Source organism: Macaca mulatta, chromosome 13, assembly GCF_049350105.2.
Source record: "Macaca mulatta isolate MMU2019108-1 chromosome 13, T2T-MMU8v2.0, whole genome shotgun sequence".
NCBI lineage: Eukaryota > Metazoa > Chordata > Mammalia > Primates > Cercopithecidae > Macaca > Macaca mulatta.
This window is the reverse complement of record NC_133418.1, coordinates 77,560,640-77,585,719: the sequence shown is the minus strand read 5'-3', so window position 1 is coordinate 77,585,719 and position 25,080 is coordinate 77,560,640. Positions and strand designations below refer to the sequence as shown.

Below are 25,080 nucleotides of genomic sequence, written 5' to 3'. Positions count from 1 at the left end.
AATCTGCTGATGGTTCAACTTTGGCAGCACCACAGAAGGCTGGAAACCTAGGCAGGCAGGCAGGCAGGCAGGCAGGCAGGCAGGCAGGCAGGCGGGCGGGCGGGCGGGCGGGCGGGCGGGCAGGCGCATGGGCAAGTGGATGCGCTGTATGAAGTAAGCCATGGGACAGGAGCTGGGTTGCATTAAAAGTGAATCAAGGCCGGTAAAAGTGAATCAAGGCCGGGTGCGATGGCTCACGCCTGTCCTAGCACTTTGGGAGGCCGAGGTGGGCGGATCACTTGAGCTTAGGAGTTGGAGACCAATCTGGTCAACATGGTGAAACCCCGTCTCTACTAAAAATACAAAAATTAGCTGGGTGTCGTGGCTCATTCTTGTAATCTCAGCTACTTGGGAGGCTGAAACAGGAGAATTGCTTGAACCCAGGAGGTGGAAGTTGCAGTGAGCTGAGATCTCACTACTGCACTCAGCCTAGGCGACAGAGCGAGACTCTGTCTCAAAAATAAATAAATAAATAAAAGAATCAAGATGATGGTTGAATGAAAAGAAGAATGGAGCACGGGGGAAAGGCGCTCTGAAGGCAGCAGGAGCTGATGGCCAGGGCAAAACAAGGCTCCCCAGAGAGGAGGCCCCAGATGCAAGTCCTTGGCTTCCAATGTCTATTCAAATGAGACAGGAAAGGTAGGCCTGGCTTTGGAGAACAGCCCTTCCTGGGGGCTTCTGAGAACCTGCATTTTCTTACCCATAAAATGGATACAATTTCAATCCCATCTCCATCTCAGGGCTGCTGTAAGGAGCGAATGAAACACAGTTGAGAACGATTGAAGAGCTTTACTAAGGGATTGCCTTCAGAGGTGACAAAATGTGTGACTCAGCTCTGGAGTAAAACAAGGGGGTATGGAGACTGGACAGCACCTCCCCTGCCTGAGGGCACTCAGACTTAGAGATCCTCGGCCCTGATGCTGGCCAGATGAAAGGCGCCTGCCTGGCAGCTTTGTCCCTAGCTCGCACTACCTGAACTGAGGTTTTGGCAGATAATTGCTAAAGGTATGATCTTCCCAGTGGGATGTATATTCTAAAGGAGGCCTCAAGAACTGCCTTGTCCATTATAATTGCCACTAGTCATATGTGGCAATTTTCATTTAAAATTGGATTCATGGCCGGATACAGTGGCTCACGCCTGTAATACCAGCACTTTGGGAGGCTGAGGCAGACGAATCATTTGAGGTCAGGAGTTTGAGTCCAGCCTGACCAACATAGGTGAAACCTCATCTCTACTAAAAATACAAAAAGCTTAGCTGGGTGTGGTGATACATCCCTGTAATCCCAGCTACTCAGGAGGCTGAGGCAGGAGAATCGCTTGAATCTGGGAGGTGGAAGTTGCAGTGAGCCGAAATCGCACCACTGCACTCCAGCCTGGGCGACAGAGCGACATTCTATTGCAAAAATAAAATAAAATAAGGCTGGGAACAGTGGCTCACGCATGTAATCCCAGCACTTTGGGAGGCCGAGGCGGGCGGATCATCTGAGGTTGGGAGTTCAAGACCAGCCTGAACATGGAGAAATCCTGTCTCTACTAAAAATACAAAATTAGCCAGGTGTGGTGGCACATGCCTGTAATCCCAGCTACTTGGGAGGCTAAGGCAGGAGAATCACTTGAACCCGGGAGATGGAGGTTGCGGTGAGCGGAGATCATGCCACTGCACTCCAGCCTGGGTGACAAGAATGAAACTCTGTCTCAAAAAATAAATAAATAAAATAAAATTGGATTCATTAAAATTTGAAGTTTAGTTCTTCAATTACACCAGCCAAATTTCAAGTGCTCTCTAGCCACGTGTGGCTGGTGGCTGCTGAACTGGACAGTATAGATATGGAATATTTTCATCACCACAGAAAATTACATGGGTCAGTGCTGCTCTCAAACTACAATGGTGGAATGATAGATATTGGGGTGGTGAGTTTCTTCCCCGAGACTTCTCAAATCAAGCTAAGTATTATTGGCTTCTTTCTCTGCCTCAATACGAGGTTAGCTCCAGATTACCTGTTACTTCCTTCAACCCCCAGCCTTCGATAATTCCCTTCCTCCTAAGAGAACATGCACCCTGCTCATTTTGTAGCAGCTTAGGACTCAGAGTCTAATGGGAGAGGGCAAAGAGCTCTCCAGAGGTCACCCTATCTTCCACTGTACTAGTGACTGAGAGCAGGAATTTCTGAACCCTAGGTGACAAGCATGACAGAGCTGAGGGGAGAAATTCTGAGGCTGTTAGGACTGCATGTCACTCCTCAAACAGCTTGGTGGAGATGGCCACCTGTTTCTATCAGCGGGGTAGTATAGCAAGGCAATTAAGAGTGCAAGTCGGCCGGGTGCAGTGGCTCAGGCCTGTCATTCCAGCACTTTGGGAGGCCAAGCTAGGTGGATCGCTTGAGGCCAGGAGTTCAAGACCTGCCTGGGTGACATGGTGAAACTCCATCTCTACAAAAAAATATTTAAAAATTAGCCAGACGTGGTGGTGTGTGCCTGCAGTCCCAGCTACTCGGGAGGCTGAGGTGAAAGGATCACCTGAGCCCAGGAGGTCGAGGCTGCAGTGAGCCATAATTGCGTTACTGCACTCCAACCTGGGTAACAGAGGGAGAACCTGCCTCAAAAAAAAAAAAAAAAAAAAAAAAAGAAGAAGAGCACATGCTTCCTGGGTTTGAATCTCAGCTCCTCCAGGTACTAGCTATGTGACCTTGTCTTTACATAATCTCTCTAAGCCTCCATGTCTTCATAGATAAAATGAGACTGGTACTTACTTCAGGGGGCATTGAAAGGATTAAATGAGTTAATAAATAGAAGGCACTTAGAATCACATCTGGCGTGGACTAAGTGTTGGCTAGAAGTAGTAGCACTGGCAGCATTTGATTCTTGTATCATGGCCTTGGTGGAGGTGGTGAATAAGTCAAGTTCACCATGGGCACCAGCCTTGCGGCACGCACAGTGCACCTCCCTCCTCCCCAGTCCTGCCCCCGACACCCCTGAGAATTTTCCATCATAATGCTTGTTGAGCACTTAATTGTTCCAATTTTAACGGTCCCTGCTGGACCACCACGGTCTTGCCCCACCTTTGCCCAGCCATGTTGCCTCCTTGGTCTTTCCTGCAAGCTACAGCACCCCCGTGTGCTGCCCGGGCCAAGCAGTGGGCCGCCCACCAGGCCCAAGAGTCTTTTCAGGGAAGCAGCAGGCCTGCCATCATGCAAAGTGGATAAGGATTAGCCCTGAAGGTCCACCTGACTCCAGACCACTGCATCCAGACACTGGCACCCTAGAGGGAGGGCATCTGGAGCCAGAGGAAAACTGAGTCCATCAGATTCCCTCTCTCCAGAATTTGAATAAAGGAAGGCCCAAAGAATGGAGAGCTGGTTAGCTACGGAGGCTTAAGTCCAGAGTGGAGGGAACCAGGGACGTCTATGATGGTCAAATCAGAGCTAAAGCTGGGCCAGGTGTGGTGGCTCACACCTGTAATCCCAGCACTTTGGGAGGCCGAGGTGGGTGGATCACTTGAGGCCAGGAGTTCAAGACCAGCCTGGCCAACAAGGCAAAAAACCCCGTCTCTACTAAAAATATAAAAATTAGCCAGGGCTCATGGTGCACACCTGTAGTCTCAACTACTCAGGAGGCTGAGGCATGAGAATCGCTTGAGCCCAGGATGTGGAGATTGCAGTGAGTGGAGATCACGCCACTGCACTCCAGCCTGGGTGACAGAGCAAGACCCTGTCTCACAACAAAAAACAAAACACACACACACAACAACAACAACAACAAACAAAAACTCAGAGCTGAAGGGAAGAGGTCACAAAGACTGTGCATGCAGTGAGAAGAACAGCGCCCAGCCGACGGCAGCGGACCGCGGGCTGAGAAATGAAGATCTCCCTGGGGTAAAGCTTTCACTCTTTGCTCCTAGGCACTTGAAGGGAAATGCTGCTGCTTCTGTCTTCACTAAAAGTATGGGAAGGACTTGGAGGAAGCATAAGTACAAAGACTCCATGGTGCCCTTGTCATGTGCTAGAGCTTCTTGTGAAAAAAGGCAGCCATCCTTAAAATCACATCAGTGCAGACATCGCCGCTCAGCTGCTCCTTTCTGATGGGCACATGGGTGTTGGGGCCAGAGCCAGTCAGGTGCTCCCTCTTGCTCCAGAGGTCTTCCTCTGTCAAAGGGAATAGGCTCCTAGATAAAGAGGTCACTCTTCAATCAAAGGCCTGCCGATGTGTTTTTGATAAACTGATGAACAGAGCAGCTCTCACCCAAACACATTCTTTGGCTGAAAATAGGGGAGTGAACCCAGCATTGACGCTAACTCCTTAAGACAATCTCTGCCTTCCCAGGCCTCAGGTTAACTTATCTGCAGAAAGCGGGGAGAGAATGTGGAATAGATTACCTCTCGGCTCCTTGCATTTTCCTTGTTGATCCCAGGGGCCTCTGCCATAACAAGGGTCTGGGCGGGGGGCCCCCAGCTGGGGTGTGGCAGTAATTCCAGTAAATAGGTAGAAGCAGCCAGGAGTAGAAAGCACCCTGATTGTTGGGGGCCCAGTGGGAGCGCACAGGGCTAGCGCCAGTGGCTCTGCTGTGCCCTGGATGGTTATTTCAGATACCCTGCTTACATGGAAAGCTGGGCGAGACTGAGACGGCCTGGCACATTGAATTTACCTCTGTGAAAACTGAAAAAGGAAGATTAAAAAAAAAAAAAAAAAAGATTAGAAAAAAGACCACTTCCTAGTAAGCCAGCCACCTCCTCTGCTTGTGAAGGGAGCCTGGCCCTGTTTTGGGGAGCGGTGTTGAAAGGAGTAGGGGAGAGGTTGAGGCCCTACCTGGGCCCTGAGACTCTGGGAATGCAGAGGCCATTTTCATCCAGCCTTCAGAAGTTTCCTTTTGTGGCATGACGGTGTTAAAAATATTCCTCCCTGAAGGTGCAACCGTGGCAGAGCAGATGTCCCTGACTGAGCACTTGGGAAGGAGCTATTAAAAGGAATGTAATTAGGTTGTCATCCTGGGGCCTCCGAGCCAGGTTTCCGAACGCCATCTTTGTTGAAAGTTTTCCAGACGTCAAATATTTGCAGAACCAGATTTACCAAAAAGGTTGTTAATTCCCAGTAGAAATGGGCTGTGTGCAGCAGAGGCAAAACAACGCTGCAGGTCAAGGTTGGCCTTTTCTGGGTCCTTTCCCCCATGTGGGTTCCATCCTAGCTTCCCAGTTCCCTCTCCCCTCCTCCTCCACACTGCCCCCTCCCCCTAATCACACTTTGCTCTTAGGGAAGCCTCTCTGGGTCACTGACCCCTTAGCACTATGAATGTAAGCCAGTGAGCCCCTCTGGCACCCCCAGGAGTGTGGGATTCAGGCCTGAGCTCTGTACACTTTGGGGAACAAAAGGCTTCATCTCCTTTTATAAAATGGTTGTCACACACTGGAGTGGAGGTGGAGGAGGGCCTTCCCCGTGACCCTGAAATTGCACGACGGGCAGCCACCTACTCCACTATGCAGAGATTGAGCCTACCCTGATTCCAAGCTGTCTTCTACCTTGGAGGCATATCTGTTGTAATCCCTGCCCTCCCTCCTGCCTGTCATATCCTGCAGGCTCATCCATCCATCCATCTCATCTGTCATTCATCATTTATGCATCAACATTTATTGAGAGTCTGTGGCAAGAATGCGCTGAGTGGTAGAGAGAGAGCGGGAAGCATAAACAGACATAATCCCTGTCATCATGGATGGAGACAGCATAGATGCAGAAAGACATTCATCAGATAATTGCAGAAACAAATGTAAAATAACAGCCATGACAAAAGCAACAAAGGAGAAGGAAGTGGATGGTGCCTGGAGCATGCGTCAGAGAGGAGACCAGACAGGAGAGTCAAGGAAGGCTTCCCAGGTGCAGTGGTGACTTGAGTCAAGGGGTGTGTGTGTGTGTGTGTGTTGTGTTTATTAAGGAGAATATAAGCTCAGTGGTTGGTTCCTCCAACTGGAACAGTGTGTAAAAGCCGTGGCTGAGCCTGAGACAGAATGCCACAATTTTCATGAGCTCCTTCTACTGTACTTTAGAAAACATCAAGGATTGTGGTTACCAAAAAAACACACAAACAAAAGGCAGGAGGGTAGGCCTGCTGCAGTGGCTCACACCTGTAATCTCAGCACTTTGGGAGGCCGAGGTGGATGGATCTCTTGAGCCCAGGAGTTCAAGACCAGCCTGGGCAACATGGTGAAACCCTGTCTCTACAAAAAATACAAAACAGTTAGCCAGGCGTCGTGGCACATACCTGTAGCCCCAGCTACTCCAGTGGCTGAGGTGGGAGAATCGCCTGAGCCCAGGAGGTCGAGGCTACAGTGAGCCACTGTATTCCAGCCTAGGCGACACAGTGAGACTCTGTCTCAAAACAAAAAACAACAAAGTAGGGGGAAAGAAGAAAAATCTGACCTCAGTTTCTGGAACCAGTTTCTGGAACCTTTTACAACACACAAACTTCTTATAGGTGGTTGAGAGATAGCTCTACAAGCAAATAAATCCAGGCCATAATTTCTTTGGTGATAGAGTCAAAGAGCGACCGGGCGCTGTGGCTCACACTTGTAATCCCAGCACTTTGAGAGGACAAGGTAGGCAGATCATGAGGTCAGGAGTTTGAGACCAGCCTGGCCAATGTGGTGAAACCCCATCTCTACTAAAAATACAAAAATTAGCTTGCCATGGTGGCATGTGCTTGTATTCCCAGCTACTCAGGAAGCTGAGGCAGGAGAATTGCTTGAATCCGGGAGACAGAGGTTGCAGTGAGTTGAGATCGCACCATTGCACTCCAGCCTGGGTGACAGAGCAAGACTCCATCTCAAAAATAAATAAATAAATAAATAAATAAATAAATCAGTCAAAGAGCAGACCCTAGCCTCCTCTTCTTGGAGGACTTCTTTAATGTTCTGGCCAGATTTTTACCTGTTATTAATATATCATAGTTATTTCCCCAGGTCTGAAAATACTATTTTGTAGTAGAATTGGTAATGGCTACCTAATATTGCAGAGTAGAGAAAGCCATAGTTTCACTCAGTGAACCCCTGTTGTTGGACGTTTAGCTTGTTTCCATTGTTTTGCAATCCTAAGTAACTCTTAAGTGAATGAATATGCTTGCACATCAACTTTGCCCACTCCTTTGACTTTTGCTCAGAATGAATTTGGCTGCATGTTAATAAATTTGAGGGCCAGTTTTACTAAACACAAGTTTACTTACCCGATGATCCTGACACCCCATCTGTAGAGCTCTTCCCACTCTATGCAAGGATCCTGCCCGGTTCTCATCCATGAATTGAACAAGTCTGGAGGAAGGGATGGGAGGAGTCTAGGTGGGTGGGAAGGAACCTAAGTGGACAGTTGTTCTGGTGGAGTTGGTGGGGAAGGTTGACAGAGGAGGTTCAATCACTACTGACCTGTTTCTCCACCTGTGAATCTTCCCCACCAACATGCACTGAGTCTGTCTATACTGGTGGAAGGCTTTGTCCTGGTGCTCAGCCCTCGGGGCTCACCTGTGTAGATGGGGTCTGAGGATGGGAGGGACTAACACTTCTAGCAGGAATTTTCTCTGGAAGAGTCAGAGCCCCCAGGAGAAATGTGGGGCTGACCGGAATGTGTGTCAAAGGAGACAGTTCCTGGAGGACTCACAGGCAACTCTTTACCTAGGCCTTTAAAATAGTTCCCATTTTGCAGCTAGAGAAGATGAGGTTCAGATACGTTAAGTAACTTCCAAGTTCTTTCCAAGCATCATACAAGTAGTATCTGACAAGATTTAAATTTGAATGAAAGTTCTTCTGATCCCACATCCCTGGCCCTTCCCACCTGTTACATATTGCAGGAGTAAAGTTGCGATAATATGTGCTGATGTTATTCTGCATTAAATGAGATAATCCTGTTGAAACCCGCGGCCCCGGGTATGCAGTTAATGCTCTACAGATGTCATCTATTATTATTATTGTTATTATTGTGCCCTACTCATTAGTTCATCTATTTTATGACCACGTTTGTAAGCACCTTAAGGGCAGTGGTCATTCCTCTCCACAAGGCTGGGCATAAAGTAGCTGTCTGACATAACCAATTACTAAATAGCATTATTTTACAATAATCACAAAATGGAAGCAGAATTGCTCCCTTTAAGGCAGGGCTTTGTACCTTGTGGAGAAAGCAAGTCTGGCTGTGACTTCAATGGGAAGTTCTCCAGTGGCTTGGAACCCTGGTGGTCAACAAGAATGACACACCAGGGAAAAGAGCAGTAACCAAACAACAGAACTCTCAGGGTCCAGGCCCCGACCACTGACGCCAGGCGACCATTCTAACAGCCCTGCCCACAGAGCCTGCAATCTAATAGGCTCAGCTCATCTGAGGTGGGTGGAGCCTAGGAGAGACTCTGGACCCATCTCCTGGCTCCACAGCCTGCAGCTCGGGCCTAGGTGGTGCCCGAGATGACTTGAGTTAGAAACAGGCTCCAGGGTTACTGGATCACTTTTCTCACCGGCCCCACCTGGAGACAATGCAGGAAAGGGGACTTAGGAGGCTTTCAGTCTCTGGCTTTGCCCCTTTAATTAGTGCTGAGCCTCAGTTCCTTCATCCGCAAAATCGGATAATAGTTCCTTTTCCGTAGGATTGTAGCAATTAAGAATAATATAACATGGAAAAGTACGTAACACAGGTACCTAACTCATTGCAAGCGTTCTTAGAAAAAATCAGTTGTCTCTAGATCGCAATCTGCCTGAAGGTGGGGATTATATCTGATTCATGCCTGAATGCCTGAATACCTGGACTCCTGTTAATGCTTCATCTCTTCTGCTAAGCCTTGCCTGTTTTAGGCCTCGCTAGAAAATATCTAGAAGAGTTAATACCATGTCTTCCCCCCACCTTCCAGGAGGGCCTGGGGGCATGATAGCCTGAGTACCTGGAGAGAGAAAGGGGGTCACTTTCATTACGAAGACAAATTTGTGGTGTCACCAGATTCTCCCTGGCATGCATGCAACCCTTATTTTGGACCTTCTCGTTGCCCCAGTATGCTTGAACCCACTGGGGGATATGAGGATTTGAGAGAGGCCGAGTTTCCCTTAGGGGTGGAGTGATGTATTCCCATTAGAATAAGGGAGTGAATGATTTAAAGGAGGGGTCAGAATTTGGACATTAAGGATAGAATTTGTGGCGCAGGTGTGGTGGCTCACTCCTGTAATCCCAGCACTTTGGGAGGCACAGGCGGAGGGATCAAGGGGCCAGAGTTCAAGACCAGCCTGGCCAATATAGTGAAACCCCGTCTCTACTAAGAATACGAAAATTAGCCGGGTGTGGTGGTGCCTGTAATCCCAGCTACTCAGGAGGCTGAGGCAGAATTGCTTGAGCCTGGGAGGCGGAGGTTGCAGCGAGCTGAGATCATGCCACTGCACTCCAGCCTGGGCGACAGAGCGAGACTCTGTCTCAGAAAAACAAACAAACAAACAAAAAGAATAGAATTTGCAGGAGTTCTAGAACCGTATGGGCAACATAGCAAGACACTGTCTCTAAAAAAAAAAGAAAAAGAAAAAAAGAGCTGGGCATGGTAGCACATAGCTATAGTCCCAGCTACTTGGGAAGCTGATATGGGAGGATCCCTTGAGCCCAGGAGGTCAAGGCTGCATTGAGGTATGATGGCACCACCGCACTGTAGCCTGGGTGAAGCAAAACCCTGTCTCTAAGAAAAAAAAAAAAAAAAAAAATGCAGGGCACGGTGGCTCACAGCTGTAATCCTAGCACTTTGGAGGCCAGGGCGGGCAGATGGCTTGAGTCCAGGAGTTTGAGACCAGCCTGGGCAACATAGCAAAACCCTCTCTCTATTTATATTTTTAGAAAATAATAAATAAATAAATAAATAAAGTTTGGAAGTCAATTGGAGCTAGGATTTGGTAATTAGCTATCATTTAATTTCTGAGTGAGAGCCAGAGAAATGCTAGTGGCTAGATATGATGAAGGCCATCACTTTGGTCTAAAATTTAAAGTGTTCTGTTCCAGAGGCCTGCCTCCTTCACTATGTGGAGCCAGAGATTCCTCCCTTTTGACTGGTTCCTGCTGAGAGAGCAGGTTGAGTATCTACCACATACCAGCTGTAAAGTCTGGCACACAGGGTCCAAAGGTGTCAAGAACATAGCCCTCTCCAACGAAACTGGGGAGGCCAGGCCTAAGCCTAGGCCTGACATAGCCCAGTGACTATGGGGGAAATCATAAATCTCCTAGCCTTAGCTTTCCTGGCTGGTAATATGGACCTAATGCCTCACGGGGCTGTTTGAAAAGTCCCAAATGATCACAGAAGGAAAGAACCTTAAAGAGAACCTGCTCTTTGGCAGAGCAAGCTGTTCCAAAGGGAACTACAGGCAGGGTTTGGCACCCTGCCGTCAGGGAGGGCTGGTATCCTCCTTTCCTCCATGAAACTCCAGGCTTTCTTGCCCTTGCCACGCCCACCCCATCTTTCCCAAGACCATTTCCAGCAGGGACTTATGTGTCTTAACAGGAACTGACAAAGAAGCAACTCACCCCTAAAGATCTGCAGGCTTCTGGTGTCCCCCGCCACCCCAACCACACACACTCCAGCCAGCCCTGGGCTGCAGTGTGACCAATCTCATGAGTCACTTGGATAAAGTGAGGACTCAACAAATATTTATCAAATGAATGAATGAATGAATGAGGGAACGGGTGAGTGAGTGGCTCCATGAATGGGCAGCCACTCCCTCTGAGAATGAGACTGCTTCCTCATTCAGGATGCTGAGTGCTCCCACAGGAAGTCATTCAAGATTTTTCTGGTGAGTGTTCCACGGGGGAGCCACATTCTCTACTTTTTCTCAAGCCCCATGTGTTTTCTTTTCTCCAGAACTCCATTCTGGGGCCTGTGTCCTACAGTCCTTTGGGACTTTATGTACAAGACTTTATACCTGGTATGTAGTAGGTGCTCAATAAATGTGTGATGAACAGAAGGGGAAAAGAGAAAGATTAGTAAGACTTGGACTCTACCTTCCAAATTATTACAATTTAGCTAGAGAGAAAAGGCAGGTACACAGGTACCATAGGACAAAGCCCAGTAGGATAATTGGTACCAAAAAGAAAAGGGTCAAGGAGTGAATGCCACATTCAGAGCTGGGAAAACTTATTATGGGCTGAAAAAGTCAGGAAATGCTTCCTGAAGGGATTGAATGGGATTCTCTTCCTGAAGGCTGGCCTTCAAGGAAGAGAAAGATTTGGAGGCAAGTCAAGGGAGGTGTTCTTGATAGGGAAAAAGGGGATGGGCAGCTTGCCAGAGGAAGGCAGGTTGAAATTACGTTTCCTTGAGTCGATGTAGTGGAGCAGTGGAAGAATGCACCAGGTATCGTAAGATAGTGTCGGGAAGGAAATATAATTTTCCCTGTACCCTTCTGAGTCCTTAGCTGGGACCCTTGTAACAGAAGACAATTAACAAGCGAAAAACAAACAGGGCTGGGTGCGGTGGCTCATGCCTGTAATCCCAGCACTTTGGGAGGCCAAGGTGGGTGGATCACTTGAAGTCAGGAGTTCGAGACCAGCCTGGCCAACATGGTGAAACCCCATCTCTACTAAAAATACAAAAATTAGCCGGGTGTGGTGGCACATGCCTGTAGTCCCAGCTACTCGGGAGGCTGAGGCACGAGAATCCCTTGAACCCAGGAGGCGGAGGTTGCAGTGAGAGGAGATCATGCCACTGCACTCCAGCCTGGGTAACAAGAGTGAGACTCATTCTCAAAAAAAAAAAAAAAAAAGAAAAACAAACAGAAGTTTACTAACGTGTAAACATGGGAGACACTCAGGGAAAATAAGAAAACCTTAAAGAGATGACTTAGAACTCTTATATAGCATATTCATCAAAATATATATATATATATATAATTTTAGAGAGATGACAAGACAAAAGCAAAGGACCTGAAGTCTCTATGGGTGGCAAATTGTGAGAAGACAAATAACTGAACAAAATAATGGTAGATAAAGGCTAGTTAGCAAAGCTTTTTATGTAGATTCCTCTGGTGCTGTCTCTAGGCTGATAAAGGCCTAAGGCTGTCTTCTGTGATCAACCTTTGTCCTTCCTGATTGAGAGGGAAGGAGGGACACCCTTTTAAATTTATATCCGGCTTTTAGGCAAATAGGGGGAGGGCAGAGAGCTTTTCATGTTTCTGCTTCTTCTCAATTGCCTTCAGCTCAAAATAATCCTTGTGCCCAAGTGGCATATTTTACGGCGGTGTATTCAGCTACCCTTCACAAGGTGGGGCAAGACCAAGCAGAGCACTGAAAGCTAGGATAACAGATTTGGATCAAGTACTAGCAAGGGCATTGGAACAGTGGCAGAAGTGAAAGGGAACGCTGTGAGGTGTGGGAAGATGGAGGGAGAGGGATCCAAGCAAGTATCATAGCAACAGGAGCATGGCAAAGCTTGCTGGCCCCCTGGTACCCATCAGGGCTGGCCAGAGCTGGGTCTTAGGCAAACAGACAAACAGATCCCTAGATCACTTTCCATTTCTTTTTCTTTCTTTTCCCTCCCTCTCTGCCTCCCTCCCTCCCTTCCTTCCTTCCCTCCCTCCCCTCCCCTCCCCTTCCTTCCCCTTCCCTTCCCTTTCTTTCTTTTCAGCAAGGGGGACTGGATATGTTGCCCAGGCTGGTCTCCAACTCCCAGCCTCAAGCAATGCCACCACGGGCCACCGTGCCTGGACTACTTTCCATTTCTTTCTTTCATTCATACAAATAATGATTGGCCCTATCACCAGCCAGATCCTGCAGAAGTAAACAGGGCAGATGCCTTCCCACCTTCCCCAGGGGCCCTGGACTCTACTATTAGGCCCCCATCCCAGCGCCCAGGCCTAAGGCTTGAGGCCACCGAGGCCTAAGGCGATGGCTGGGGGTGAAATCAGCTATGGCTTCTCATTTGCAGCTTCCCTGTACAAAACCGCTAATCTTCACGCCCGGGTTCCGGGCCCACGTCCTCCAGACCATACTCCCCAACCCCGGCCACCACCCTCCCGGACTGGCCACACCTGGAAGGGAAGGAAGGGTGGGGGTGGCCTGCAGAGGGTGTGGCGAGATCTGGACGGGCTGGGAGCGCGGGACTAAGTTGACCGGAAATGGGGCTAGGCCGCGGCCAGGGACGGCAGCAGATGATGGTTGAGCAGTGGCCTAGGAAGGCCTTCCTGACGGCGCCCACACTCGCCCCGCGGCACCGCGAACGCGGCGGACAGGGCAGCGAGGTAGCCGGGAAAAAGCAGGGGGAGCCCGGCGGCTCCGCTGCGCCCTCTGCCGGCCGCCAGCCTCCACTGCACGCGGCGCCGCCCACCTGCGCACTGGGATCCCGGCCCTGGTCGGGCCAGACCAGCTCGAGCCCTTTTGCACCTGTAGTAGTCACCGCAAGCCTCCCTGGGAGAAGGCAGGTGGGAATGGGAGCCTTTTTAATAATGGGAATAGAAGCGTTCTCGGAGGTCTCCTCCCCAAGAGCACTTAGGAGCCAGCACTACCCAGTGCCTGCAATTCCACCATTAGACATTCCCTTCTTTGGAGGGGTGGAGAGGTGATGTCTTCAACTTTCATTGGTTATTACGGTGAGGATTTACCAAATGTGCCTAGGAGAGAGCCTGGAGGCGGTGAGTAGTCTAAATCATTCATTCCGTCCCTGAACCAGGCATTCATTAGCACTCATTTGCCAAGGCCGTTCTGAAGGTGACCCAGTGACAACAGCCATGCTGTCCGACTGCCAGGGTCGCGAAAGGCTGGTTTCTCCTGCGGTGGTTTGCCTTTTCTTAATCACCGGATAGCTGAGCCTTCCTCCTCCAGAAAGTCTGCCTTGACTGTTGGGGGTAAATTCCTGGAACAGGCCAGGGTTCTCTGTTTATTTCCCAGGAGATTTGCCTGGTATTACCAGAGTCCAGGCTCATTCAGTACCCGGGACAGAAAGCCCCCATCAGCTGGGACACTTCTCTAAGGGAAAAGGAGAAGGGGAACATAGAGTAAAGGGAGCAGACTTGCCCATTTCCTGTCTTCAAGGTCAAGGACACACTGTCCCCAAGGGCTGCTTGCCTTGGCCCCACATTACTGATGACCTTGTGAACACCCACCATAGACAGTCTGTTTCCAAAGAGTATCCGGGAGGTCCCATAAGATTGTGAATGCTCTAAAACTTAAGTTAGATGGTCTTCTCTGCTCAGATCCCTACAGTGGTTCCCCATGCCACTTGGAGTGAAAGTTGAGCCTCCCACCTTAGCCTGCATGGCCCTAAGCACTTGAAGCTGAGCTCCTATTGCTGTTCCTGCCCCTCACTTCCCCACAGCCATATCGGCCCCATGCTGTTCCTTAAGCACACCAGACACACTCCCACCTTGGGGCTTTCACACTCACTGTTCCCTCTGCCTAGAAGGTCACTTCCCCAGATACCCCCATGACCCGCCTGCTCCCTCACCTTCCTCAAGCCTTTATTTAAATGCCACCATGGCTGAGCACCCTGACTCACGCCTGTAATCCCAACACTTTGGGAGGCCAAGGTGGGAGGACTGCTAGAGCCCAGGAGTTCAAGACCAGCTTGGGCAACATAGTGAGACCCCATCTCGAAAAAAGAAAAAAGTAAATGCCATCTTTTCAGAGAGGCTTTCTCTGACCATCCTGTCTAAAACAATACTCGCCATCATTCTCTGGGTGCTCAGCTCCCTTGATTTTTCTCTAGCACCTGTCACTCCCTAACATATTGGGTATTTTGTTTATAATAACATATTGGACATATTTGTATGTCATCTGCCTCCCCAACCGGAATGTAAGCTCCACAAGAATGGAGAGCTTTATCAGTTTTGTTCATGGCCCAGCACCTAGAAAACAGCCTGGCACGTAGTCACTGCTCAATAAATTTGTGAAATGACTGAATGATTGTGCCAGGCACTAAGCCAAGTACCAGGACAGGCCATGAATTATAAGCTTGGGCTCTTGCCCTTGAAGAACAGACCGGCGGACAGGCAAGTAATTACAAACCAGAGCGATGAGTGTTATGTCTAAATACAGATGTATATAAAGTATATATGAAAGCTCAAGGGAGAAAATAATTCACTGTGCTTGGAAATAAGAGGAAAGCATGAGTGTGATGTTATCGGGTAGGGAAGAAAGGGGAAAGGCATTCCAAGCAGAGAGAACAGCCAGAGCAAAGGCTCATAGAGGCGTGAACATATTTGCCATGTTCAGAGGGTGGTAAGTCCACTTGCCTGGCTGGAGCGCTGGATGCGGGGCAGGTATGGCAGGAGATAATTTGGAAAGAGAGGTTGCAGTCACCTGATGAAGGGGCATGTTAGAACTATGACAACTGGCTCTCTAAATTTCAGATCTATGCCAGGCCAGTGGGGACATTGCAGGGCAAAGAACCTACTTCTAACCCCGGCAATGGCCCCGCAGGAGCAGCCCTGTCTTCCTGCTTAGGGAAGGCCTGGGAATGTTGCATGGCCTCCCCAAGTGGGCAGGCTGGGGTCAGAGCACCTGTGGCAGCAGCCTGGTGGTTCTGCTTGCCTTCCTGTTGCTGATTTAAACAGGGCCCTCAGTAAGGACCCTGCCCAGCTACACAGGGCCTGAAAGAGTCCCCAGTCACGTGTCCACAGCCTTGATCACGAAGAATCTGTTTCAAAATGTCCTTATTTTGCAATCTGACTCAAAAGGATGGAGAATGGAAAAATTACAGACAGCAGCCACCAAGGGACCGTGGCTTAATATAACTGGTGACCTGGGAAATGACAGAGGCAGAAAATAATTTCCCTTTCAGACTGAAGGATGGAGAGGGCCTCTCATAGCTGACTCAAAATAAAGACTTTCCCTCAAGCAGAGAGAGAGTGTATTTGTATACAGGATTCTTTCTTTTTCTTTTTTTTTTTTTAAACAGAGTCTTGCTCTGTCACCCAGGCTGGAGTGCAGTAGTGTGATCTCGGCTCACTGCAGCCTCTGCCTCCTGGGTTCAGGCGATTCTCATGCCTCAGCCTTCAGAGTAGCTGGGACTACAGGCTCAGGACAGCATGCCTGGCTAATTGTATTTTTAGTTGAAGACAGGGCTTCACCATGTTGGCCAGGCTGGTCTCAAACTCCTGGCCTCAAGTGATCCACCCACCTCAGCCTACCAAAGTGCTGGGATTACAGGCTTGCACCACTGTGTCCACCCTATGTATAAGATTATTTTCTCTGTCTCCCACCCTTGTTATTTTGCTCTTTCCCTCCCCTCCCCTCTTCCCCCAGCCTACCTCTGCCTCTCAATCCTTCTTTTGGTTTTTCCTTTATTTTCTTCTTTCCCACTTCTCCTTCCACCTGCCAAGTTCCACTCTTCTCCTCCTTCCCTTTCCCTCTCTATTCCTTCAACTTAAGCACAAAACCTGTGTTTAAAACTGTTAAAGGATAATTTTTAAAAGGTAAAATTATAATTCTTATGCAAATATAAAAATAAGGCCGGGCACAGTGGCTCACACCTGTAATCCCAGCACTTCGGGAGGCAGGGGCAGGAGGATTGCTTGAGCCCAGGAGTTCAAGACCAGCCTAGGAAACCTGACAAAACTCTGTCTCTAGAAAAAATACAAAAATCATTCAGGCATGGTGGCGTGCACCTGTAGTCCCAGCTACTTGGGAGGCTGAGGTGGGAGGATTGATTGAGCCTGAGAAGTCGCGGCTGCGGTGAGCTGTGATCGTGCCACTGCATTCCAACCTGGGCGACAGAGTGAGACCCTGTTTCAAAAAAAAATTTTTTTAATGTTTTAAAAACAAAAAATAAAAACAAATATAGAATCAGCACCTCAGTGACTTCAATTCAATTCATTAATTAATGAGGGAACCCGTAAGATATTACAACCAGTTCACAGGAAAATCCAAGAAACAGACACATATACAGGCAATCAGGGATGTTAAAGGGAATTTACTAATAGATGCAAAACTGGCCTCTTCATTTGCATTTCTATGAACAGGAATCTTGTGTTTCAGCATCAGCCTATCATAAGTTAACTTATGTCTCTACAGAGATGCCACATCATTGAAGACAATAAAAGGCACAGATTCCTGTAGTATCAGACAACCTAGGAAGGGTCCTCTACTCTAGATAATGCCTGACATTGTTGAAAGGACACCCAGGAATCGTTGCCCATTTCAAAGTCTTTCACAATTTTTCATGACAAGATCTTAGAAGGGACTATGGGAGCTGGTTAATATTTTTTTTCTTCTTTTCTTCTTTTTCTCCTTTTTTTTTTTTTTTTTTTAATAGGGTCTCACTCTGTCACCCAGGCTAGAGTGCAGTGGTGTAATTATGGTTCACAGCAGCCTCAACCTCCCAGGCTCAAGAGACCCCCCACCAGCTCAGTCTCCCAAGTAGCTGGAACTACAGGTGCGTGCCACCACACCTGGCTAATTTTTTTTTTTTTTTTTTTTTTTTTTTTTTTTTTTTTTTTTGTAGAGATAGGGTTTTGTCATGTTGCCCAGGCTGATCTCAAACTCCTGGGGTCAAGCATTCCTCCCACCTTGGCCTCCCAAAGTGCTGGGATTACAGGCACGAGCCACCACCCAGCCAATGGAGCTGGTTAATTTTTTCAAGTCTCCAAACAGGTCTCTGTCTAGAGGTGGAAATGGATTCTAGCTCAGAGGCTTAGTTCTGGGGCAGGAATGGGGTTGAAAACAATGATTGCCTGGCTGTGAGCTGAAGGTGATGAGGCAGGTGACCATTGGTCAATGCCCCATAAACCCTCATTCTTGTAATCTTACCATCATCTTCTGGCCTTGGAGACGCAGAAAAGCTCAGGGCAAGGTTGAGGGCCCAGAGAGGTGGAAGCATCCCTGGGTATGGAGATGGACATGATCCCTCCTTAGACTGTCCCTGACATGTGGCTCTGTCCCCAGGTGACAGCTTCCAGGACCACCTCACCAGGCTTTCATGCCCATTTTCTGAGGCCTGTGACAGCCCTCATTCTCTGCTGCTCAGACCCTGCACGCACCCTGCTGTCCACTCCCAGGCCTTACACAAGTCCTCCTTTACTACCTCTCCCCAGATTTGGCATTTCAGAATCTCTGCAGTTACCTGAAAAGAAACCAGACAGATTTCTAAGGTACATGTGAGCTTGGGAGTATGAAGCAATCTGTGAAAGTTTCCTGAACTGTCCAGGTTACTGAGTGCTGAGCCCTGAGTGAGATGCTTGGCAGATGTTGGGGTGGGGTAAGGGAAGATAACATTGACAAAGAAGATGTGATTCCTGGTCTCGGGGTGTTTACAATCTGGTTTGGGAGGACAAATACCCAGGAGACCCCAGCAGCTGGTGGTCATGCTCAATGTGTGGGGTGGGGATGAGGGTGGGGGACATTCTGACCACAGGATCAGCCCTGGAGTAGGACAGGAAGACCATCCATCATGGGCAAAGTGCCCACATAATCTCTTATCTCCATGAAAGAAAGGGCAGCTACCTTCCTTACCTGAGCAGGTGTCCTGAATTTCACCTCTCCGTAGATAGGGCTGCAGACTGGACCTTAGCTCCTGCCCCCTGCCTCTTCGTTCCCACCCTTGCAGATGAGAGAACTCTTCAGCTTCCAGGTAGGAAGCGGGTAATCAAAAAATTAAAAGGTTTCTAAGATGCAAAGGCTCAGCAGGTGATGCAATGTGCTCCACCAAACAAAGGGCCTTGGGGTAGGGCTTAGGACCAAGTCACGGACACCCAGGTTTGGTTCTTCTGGTTACTCCGGTAGTTGTGTGACTCAGGACAAATTTCCCAGCTCATCAGTCAACAAGGAAGTTGGACTCCCTGATTTCTTTGTTTCTTTTGTCTTTTATATTTTCTAGTGTGGCAAAATACATATAATATAAATGTGAGGGTTAATTTTATCTATCAACTTACCTGGGCTACACGGTGCCCAGATATTTGGTAAAACGCTATTCTGGATATATCTGTGAGAGTGTTTCTGGAGAAGATTAACATTTGAATCAGGAGACTGAGTAAAGCAGATTGCCTGCCCTAATGTGATCTCATCCAATCCCTTGAAGTCTAAATAGAACACAAAAAGACTGTTTAGGGGAAAATTTGCTCTGCCTGATAGTCCTCAAGCTGAAGCATCAGTTTCTTCCACCTTTGGCGTCATATTTAGACTGTAATTATGCCATCAGCATTCCTGGGTGTCCAGCTTACTGAGCACAGATGGATTGGGAATTCTCAGCCTCCATAATCACATGAGCTAATTTCTTTTCTTTTCTTTTCTTTCTTCTCTTTCTTTCTTTTTTCTTTCTTTCTCTTTCTTTCTTTTTTTCTTATTTTCCTTCCTTCCTTCCTTCCTTCCTTCTCTCTCCCTCTTTCTTTCTTTTCTTTCTTTTTTTTTTTTTTTTTTTGGAGTTTTGTTCTATTGCCCAGGCTGGAGTGCAATGGCATGATCTCAGCTCACCGCAACCTCTGCCTCCTGGGTTCAAGCAATTCTCCTGCCTTGGCCTCTGGAGTAGCTGCGATTACAGGCATGTGCTAATATTGTATTTTTAGTGTAGACGGGGTTTCTCCATGTTGGTCAGGTTGGTCTCCAACTCCTGACCTCAGGTGATCTGCCCGCCTCAGCTTCCCAAAGTGCTGGGATTACAAGCATGAGCCACTGCGCCCAGCTGCCAATTTCTTGTAATAAATTTTATATATATTTTTTCTTGACAAGATCCTAGAAAAGTATAGGAAAGGGAGGTGGGAGCTAATTTTTACAAGTCTCTCATAGCTCCTATTGGTTCTGTTTCTCCAGAGAATCCTGGCTAATATAAAATTTGCTATTTTGATCATTTTTAAATGTACAGTTCAGTGACATTAAGTACCTTTACATTGTTGTGTAATCATCACTACTATACATCTCCAGAAATTTGTCATCATCCCAAACTGAAATTCTAAACTCATCAAAACGCCTGAGAGACATGGCAAAACCCCATCTCTACAAAAAACACAGAAATTAGCCAGGCATGGTGGTGCGTGCCTGCAGTCCCAGCTACTCGAGAGGCTGAAGTGGGAGGATTGCTTGAGCCTGGGAGGTAGAGGTTGCAATGAGCCAAGATCACACCACTGCATTCCAGCCTGGGTGACAGAGTGAGAGACCCTGACAAAGAAAAGAGAAGAGAAGAGAAGAGAAGAGAAGAGAAGAGAAGAGAAGAGAAGAGAAGAGAAGAGAAGAGAAGAGAAGAGACCAACAAAAAGCCAGGTGTGGTAGCGCACGCCTGTGATCCCAGCACTTTGGGAGGCTGAGGTGGGTGGATCACTTGAGCTCAAGAGTTAGAGACCAGCCTGGCCAACATGGCAAAACCCTATTGCTACTAAAAATACAAAAATTAGCCAAGCGTGGTGATGTGCGCCCATAGTCCCAGCTACTCAGGAGGCTGAGGCACGAGAATCACTTGCCTCTAGGAGGCAGAGGTTGCAGTGAGCCGAGATCGCACCACTGCACTCTAGCCTGGGCAACAGAGCAAGACCCTGTCTCAAAAAACAAAAACAGGCCAGGTGCAGTGGCTCATGCCTGTAATCCCAGCACTTTGAGAGGCTGAGGCAGGTGGATCATTTGAGGTCAGGAGTTCAAGACCAGCCTGGCCAACATGGTAAAATCCCATCTTTACTGAAAATACAAAAATTAGCTGGGCGTGGTGGCGCGCCTGTAATCCCAGCTACTCAGGAGGCTGAGGCATGAGAATCGCTTGAACCTGGGAGGCAGAGATTGCAGTGAGCCAAGACTGCACCACTGCACTCCAGCCTGGGCAATGGAGTGAGATGCAGTCTCAATAAATAAATAAATCCCTATTGTTCCTTCTTACCAACCCCCCTCATAGCCACCACACTACTCTCTGTGTCTCTATGACTGTGACTACTCTAGGTACCTCATATAAGTGGAAAAATACAATATTTGTTCTTTTGTGTCTGGCTTAGTTCAGTTAGCATAATGTTTTCAAAGTTCAACTATCTTGTAGCATGTGTCAGAATTTCAATCTTTTTTTCTTTTTTTTTCCAGACAGGGTCTTGCTGTGTCACCCAGGCTGGAGTGCAGTGGTGTGATCATGGCTCACTGCAGCCTCGACCTCCTGGGCTCAGGTAATACTCCTACCTCAGCCTCCCAAGTAGCTGGGACTACAGGTATGTGCCACCATGCCCAGCTAATTTTTTGTAGAGATGGGGTTTTGCCATGTCACCCAAGCTGGTCTCGAACTCCTGGACTCAGAAGTGAAATCGCTGGATCAAATGGTAATTACATGTCTAATTTTTTTAGGAACTACCATGCTGTTTTCCGCAGTGGCTGCAACTTTTATAGCCCCACCAACAGTACACAAAGGTTCTAATTATTCCACATTGTGGCTAACACTTGTTATTAATGGTTTATTGTTTTTTGGTAGTAACATCCTAATGGATGTGATGCGGTATCTCATTGTAATTTCTTTTATCTTTCTTGGTACTCACTGTTTGTAGCATCATTGTAATTTTGATCCGCATTCCCCTGATGACTAGAGATGTTCAGCATCTTTTCATGTGTTTATCAGCCATCTGCATGTCTCCTTTGGAGAAATGTCTATTCAAGTACTTTGCCTATTTTTGAGTGGATTATTTCATTTTTTGTTGAATTTTAGGAGTTCTGTATATATTGTGGGTATTAATCCTTTATCAGATATGTGATTTGCAAGTATTTTCTTCCATTCTGTGGGTTGCCTTTTTTACTGCTGATAGTTTCAAACTTACGATCCACAAAAAGTTTTAATTTTGATAAAGTCCAAGTTGTCTATTTTTTCTTTCTCTCTCTCTCTCTCTTTCTCTCTCTCTCTCTTTTCTCTCTCTCTCTCCTTCCTTCCTTCCTTCCTTCCTTCCTTCCTTCCTTCCTTCCTTCCTTCCTTTCTTTCTTTCTTTCTTTCTTTCTTTTCTTTCTTTCTTTCTTTCTTTCGACAGGGTTTCACTCCCATTGCCCAGGCTAGAGTGCAACGGTGAGATCTTGGCTCACTGCAACCTCCGCCTCCTGTGCTCAAGTAATTCTCCTGCCTTCGCCTCCCAGGTAGCTGGAACTACAGGTGCAAGCCACTGTGCCCAGCTAAATTTTGCATTTTTGGTAAAGACAGGGTTTCACCAGGTTGCCCAGGCTGGTCTCAAACTCCCAGGCTCAAGAGATCCACCCACCTTGGCCTCCCAAAGTGTTGAGATTACAGGCGTGAGCCACCGTGCCTGGCCTATTTTTTAATTTGTTGCCTGTACTTCTGGTGTCATATTATTCAAGAAATCATTGCCAAATCCAATGTCATAAAGCTTTTCCTGTGTGTTTTCTTCTAAGAGGTTTTTTGTTCATTTATTTTTAGAAACAGGGTCTTGCTCTGTTGCCCCAGCTAGAATACAGTGGCATGATCTTAGCTCACTGCAGCCTTGGCTGCCTGGGCCCAAGCAGTCCTCCCACCTCAGCCTTCTGAGTAGGTGGGACCACAGGCGTGTGCACCATGCCCAGCTAATTTTTATTTTTTTATTTATTTTATTTTATTTATTTATTTTTTTGAGATGGAGTCTCACTCTGTCACTCAAGCTGGAGTGCAAAGGCACGATCTCGGCTCACTGCAAACTTCGTCTCCTGAGTTCAAGTGATTCTCCTGCCTCAGCCTCCCAAGTAGCTGGGATTACAGGTGTGTGCCACCACACCTGGCTAATTTTTGTATTTTTAGTAGAGATAGGGTTTCACCATGTTGGCCAGGCTGAACTTCTGACCTCAGGTGATCCACCCACCTCGGCCCCCAAAGTGCTGGGATTACAGGCGTGAGCCACCACGCTCGGCCAATTTTTAAATTTTTTATAGAGATAGGGTCTCCTTATGTTGCCCAGGTTGGTCTCCAACTCACGAGCTCAAACAACCTTCCAGTATCGGCCTCCCAGAGTGCTGGGATTGTAGGCATGAGCCACCATGCCCAGTCTCTTCTAAGAGTTTCATAGTTTTAGCTAGCTCTTCTCTTTATGTTTGATCCATTTTGAATTAATTTTTGTATGTGGTGTTAGATAAGAGTCTAACACCATTCTTTTGCATGAAAATATCCAGTTTTCCCAGCATCACTTGTTGAATCCCTGATTTCTTTTTTTTTTTTTTTTTGAGACGGAGTCTCGCTGTGTCGCCCAGGCTGGAGTGCAGTGCCCGGATCTCAGCTCACTGCAAGCTCTGCCTCCCGGGTTTTTACGCCATTCTCCTGCCTCAGCCTCCCGAGTAGCCGGGACTACAGGCGCCCGCCACCTCGCCCGGCTAGTTTTTTGTATTTTTTAGTAGAGACGGGGTTTCACCTTGTTAGCCATGATGGTCTCGAACTCCTGACCTCGTGATCCGCCCGTCTCGGCCTCCCAAAGTGCTGGGATTACAGGCTTGAGCCACCGCGCCCGGCCGAATCCCTGATTTCTTTTTTTTTTTTTTTTTTTGAGATGGAGTCTCGCTCTGTAGCCCAGACTGGAGTGCAGTGGCCGGATCTCAGCTCACTGCAAGCTCCGCCTCCCGGGTTCACGCCATTCTCCGGCCTCAGCCTCCCGAGTAGCTGGGACTACAGGCGCTGCCACCTCGCCCGGCTAGTTTTTGTATTTCTTAGTAGAGACGGGGTTTCACCATGTTAGCCAGGATGGTCTCGATCTCCTGACCTCGTGATCAGCCCATCTCAGCCTCCCAAAGTGCTGGGATTACAGGCTTGAGCCACCGCGCCCGGCCCGAATCCCTGATTTCTAAAACCCCAGTCGGTTAGGAATTTTGTTCAGCTTGAAGAAATAAAAACTGACTACAGTAGCCTAAACATACAAGTTTTTATTATTTCACATAAAGGAAGTCCATGGGTAGCCTGTTCTCAGCCGCTATAATATGAAGGCTCCTTGGAGATCTAGGCTCCTTCTTTCTCTTCTGCCAGACATGGCTTCCATTCTAGGCCCACTATGGTTGTGTGAACTACAGCCAACACCTGGGAATTCCAAGCAGCAGGAAGGAGGAAGGGGGAAGGGATAAAACAATGTCACTCTCTTTAAAAGGCCTAAGTCTTGAACTGTAGGAGTTCATTCAGGGTGGTGGGAAAAATTATAGAAAGATGCAAACCTTCTTAGAAGGCCAGGAGGCTTTGCAAAAGCTTTGGGAAAAAGTTTGGCTGAAGGCAGCTGAATTCTCTCAAAGTAGATAACGAAGAAGTGTAAGAGAATTGATCTAGGTAAGTTAGTTTACACAGGCCTTGGAACCTGGCCTTTAATCATCCATGCAGGACTGCTCTCTCTGGGAGGGTGACCATGTTAATTACCCACAAGTGTGTTGACTCAAGGCCTTTGTCATTAAATCTGTACTGAATAAATGCCTGCAGCACTGGCTTGTCAAGGCTACGGCTGCTGACTCTTTACAGCACCTTCACCTTCCTTGGTATCTGTGAGCAGCCCAGTCCCCTAGCTGTGCAGCCAGGCAAAAAACCTGTGTCTGCATACATTTTTTCATCCATTGCTCAGCCAGGGTCTGCAGGTCAGACCCGGCATTGAACACTTCCACTTAAATCTCATTGGCTACAACTTAGTCTCATAGCTGCAAAGGAGTCTGGGAAATAACAGGCCCTTATCTGGGTACATGGCCATCCCAAATTAAATCAGGGTACTCTTGCCAAGGTGGAAGGGGCAAATGAATGTGTGCTTAGATAGCTAGCAGCCTCCATCTCAGGCACCTAACATATCTGAAATTCTATGGTGATCTGTCTCCTGGGGAAAACAATAAGAAAATGGTTACACAGTGCTTAGCAAAATGTCTGGCTCAAGCTATGCACTCAAAAAATGTTAGCTATTATTTTTACTTCTATTACTCTCTGATTTCAGGCCTGTTCTTATACCAGGATGGAACCAGTGGTTCTCTGTGTGGTGTGATGGAAAGACCTCAGAAGTGAAAACTGGCCCCCAAAGAGACTCTCTGCCATACATGTTTCTCTCTTCAGACTCTGTTTTAAATCCAAGGAGGGTGAAATAGGAGGGGAACAGGTAGCTTTAAGAAACAATCTCGGCTGGGCGCGGTGGCTCACGCCTGTAATCCCAGCACTTTGGGAGGCCGAGACGGGCGGATCACGAGGTCAGGAGATCGAGACC

At 47.8% G+C, this 25,080-nt stretch overlaps 2 long non-coding RNA genes across 2 annotated transcripts in view; both read right to left on the bottom strand.

Annotated features, from left to right (window-relative positions):
• LOC106992937 (uncharacterized) overlaps positions 1-25,080 on the bottom strand; it is a 166,175-nt gene that overhangs the window by 68,392 nt on the left and 72,703 nt on the right. The gene's annotated exons all lie outside the window — the stretch shown is intronic.
• The window catches only part of LOC114671714 (uncharacterized), a 33,559-nt gene continuing 32,241 nt past the window's right edge, over positions 23,763-25,080 (bottom strand). The window contains exon 3 of the long non-coding RNA XR_013402790.1: positions 23,763-23,933. This is a non-coding gene — a long non-coding RNA (uncharacterized LOC114671714). The remainder of the gene's footprint in view (positions 23,934-25,080) is intronic.